Here is a 3474-nt window from a genome sequence, read left to right as displayed (position 1 = left end):
GGAAGAGGAAGAGGACGAGGAGGAAGAAGAAGAAGAAGAAGAAGAAGAAGAAGAAGAAGAAGAAGAAGAAGAAGAAGAAGAACAACAACAACAACAACAACAACAACAACAACAACAACAACAACAACAACAACAACAACAACAACAACAACACAAGGGAGGCGGTGGCCCTGGCGAAGAGCACACTCTTCGGGGCTCCAAACATTTCGAACGGATAGGCTACCACACACACACAACAACAACAACAACAACAATAACAACAACAACAACACGACTCAACCGTGTACCGTCTGTGGCCTTTGCAGAATGAACGAGTAAGACAGGAGGCGCCCATGTATATATATATAGGAAGGTTAGGGGACCACCGGGCTGAAGACATTGACCTGAATCGTAATGTTTAAGAGAAAGAGAAAAAAAATGAAAGTGTGCAAGTAGTGTGCAGATTTCTGCGTCCGCTGGTCTACGCCAGCTCCTGTGCGTCAGTCACATCTTGCCCAAGGTTGTTGGGGTTTTTTTTTTTTATTGTTGTTTGTTTTATTTTTTTTGGGGGGGGGGAAGGGGAGGAGCTTGGTTTTTTGTTTTTTTTACAACGCTCGCAACTGCATAAGGTCATAATAATATGAGCGCACGGGACACACCAAACAATTTCAGTTGGTAGGAAATTTTTAATTAACGTGCACAACTTGCACACGGGACCTCCGAGATTTTATACCCATTTCCGAGAAGGCTAGGGTTAGATCTCACCTACTATAAGATCAGGGGTGTGGCTGAAAGACAGCAGTAAGAAGGAGACAAGGAGTAGCAGTAGAAAGGCTGCAGAAAGAGTCAGGAGCCTATAGGAGGGGGCGGGTATAGGAGGTGAGGGGGGGGGGGGGGGTTGTGCAAGGTATGGCAAAACAGCTAAGAAAAGTTTATTTCCCAGAGTTCAAACCAGGTTGTACTGCGGAATTTTTAGACGGGTTCCTATCCTAGGTATAAGCATTATAGGAAATTGATTCTGATATACCATGAAAATGTGTTCTTTGAGGGATCGAACTCATGCTGAGACCATAGCAATATTATGAATGATAATAATAATAATAATAATAATAATAATAATAATAATAATAATAATAATAATTATAGTAACATTAATATTAACGATATTAAAAAACAATATTAACAAGAACAATAACAATAATAACGATATTAACAACAGTAATAATAACAATAATAACAAGAACAACAATGATAACAATAATAGTCTGATAGGTTACCTCTAAAGTGCGGAGTTCCTCAGGGTTCGGTCCTTGGTCCTGTCATCTTTACAATGTACACGCAAAGTCTGTCATCAATAATTTCTTTATATGCCCTCAATTACCATCTTTATGCAGACGATACACAGCTGTATGGATTCACTACAACTGACAATGTACACAATCTCATAGATAGAATCGCCAGATGTATCAATGATATAAGAAAATGGATGCTCAAAAACCAAAAAAAATTAAATGAAGATAATACGGAAATATTATTTCTTCGTAGCAGTGCATGCAGTGAAATCGACAATATCAGAATAAACATAAATGGCCACGAAATTTCAGCCCAAACTAATATAAAAGATTTAGGTTTGGTGCTAGATCAAGATATGTCAATGAAATCCCATGTATCCAATCTTTGCAAAAATCTATATCTCCAACTGAAGAAAATAGGGAGCATTAGAAAATATCTACCTGTTGGTGTCACCAAAAATTTAATAACATCACTTATATTGTCAAGGATTGGTTATTGCAATTCCTTACTGGCTGGTGTACCTGATGAACAGTTACAACAACTACAAAGAGTACAAAATATTGTGGCCAAAATAATTACTAAGAAACTAAAGCATGATCGTTTGACTCCTATTTTAAAAGAATTACACTGGCTCCCGGTGAAAGAGCGTATCATATATAAAATCTGTTTAACTTGCTACAAGTGCTTACATGATTTATCACCGGACTATCTAAAACAGTTGTGAGTGTGAACGTGTGCCTTTATGTGTGAGTGAATGGGTGTGTCTCTTTGTGTGTGAGTGCATGTGTGTGACAGAGATAAAGATAGAGAGAGAGAAAGAGTTAAAGAGAGAGAGAGAGAGAGAGAGAGAGAGAGAGAGAGAGAGAGAGAGAGAATGTGTGTGTGTGTGTGTGTGTGTGTGTGTGTGTGTGTGTGTGTGTGTGTGTCCAAGCGATTTTCCCCACGTTTTCGTCGTGCCTCATGGTTAGATGGACACCCTTCAGCCCTCGGCGTCTTCCATGATCGGGGTCATTGGGGGTCAGAGAGCGTGGAGATGAGCTCACCAGTGCTGTTTTCAAGTTCCCATTCTAATCAAAACCCATGAAAGCAAAATCTCCGCATGCGAAATGAAATGTCTCCGCAAGACCCCTAACATCACAAGACGAGACAGGCAGAGAAATGAAGAAGTAAGAGCAGCTATCGGCATTAAGTTCTGCCTGCATTACTTAGAAAGACAGAATAAAATGGCTTGGCCACCAGCTACGTATGTCACCTGACCAACCAGCCTCGAGAGCCTACGACACCAAGCAGTCCTGCTATAAAGGAAGAGGAAGGCCACGCAAAAGGTGGATCAAGGGTGTCAAGGAAACCCTGAGAAAACATAATATCACAACCGAAAGAGCTGCGGAGAAAACTATATTCGTACGCCCTGGGGTCATTTTGTACCCGGGGTTGTATTCTTCACATTCGAATTAGAGACAAACACCCGGGGGGGGGGGGGGGGGGGCTACACCACCAAAGTCCAAATTCGGCCCCAAATTATGGATTTTGAGTTGTAGGCATTTTTAGCTTCTTCAGCCTCTCCTACAACTATTTCATCGCATAAGAACCCCTAAAAACCGTATTTTTTCCCAAACCGGGCATGTTTGTTACCGCCATTTCCTCATAAAGTCAGTATTTTATTTTTCTTTATCGGCCGTTTTCTCAAAACGCGACTTTTCTCTATACTTTTTTGAATAACTCCACCATGTTTCTTCCAATCTTCGCGAAATTCTCACAGAATGAAGAAAAGATGTAATACTAAATATTTGTCTGTTGAATTTTTGATATATGGAATAGATTTTTGTTGGTGGTGTCTGGAGTGTGGATTTTCACGGATTTTTTGCAAACTTGAATGCTACCTCAGGAAAAAATTCATTAAATATTTTCTAATTCGTTTAGGGAAAAAACAACAGACAAATACTTAGATCTAATTTTTGTGAACACGCATGCAAAAAAACCCAAAACAATTAATTTCCAAGAGCGACAAGTGCGGTATTCATTACGTAAGACATGTCAACAAAATCCAATATGGCCGCCGTATCCATGGAAACGAAACTTTTTCTCAAATTTGATTGCGGATTTAAAGACTCCTTAGTATGCTTGTTATATGTGAGAAATTTGGTAAAATTCGGTCCAGTAATAAGCGAGATAGCCTTCAGGTGTAAACCCCCCCCCCCCCCC

The sequence above is a fragment of the Aplysia californica genome, unplaced genomic scaffold (assembly GCF_000002075.1).
Source record: "Aplysia californica isolate F4 #8 unplaced genomic scaffold, AplCal3.0 scaffold00683, whole genome shotgun sequence".
Lineage (NCBI taxonomy): Eukaryota > Metazoa > Mollusca > Gastropoda > Aplysiida > Aplysiidae > Aplysia > Aplysia californica.
This window is presented reverse-complemented; position numbering follows the sequence as displayed.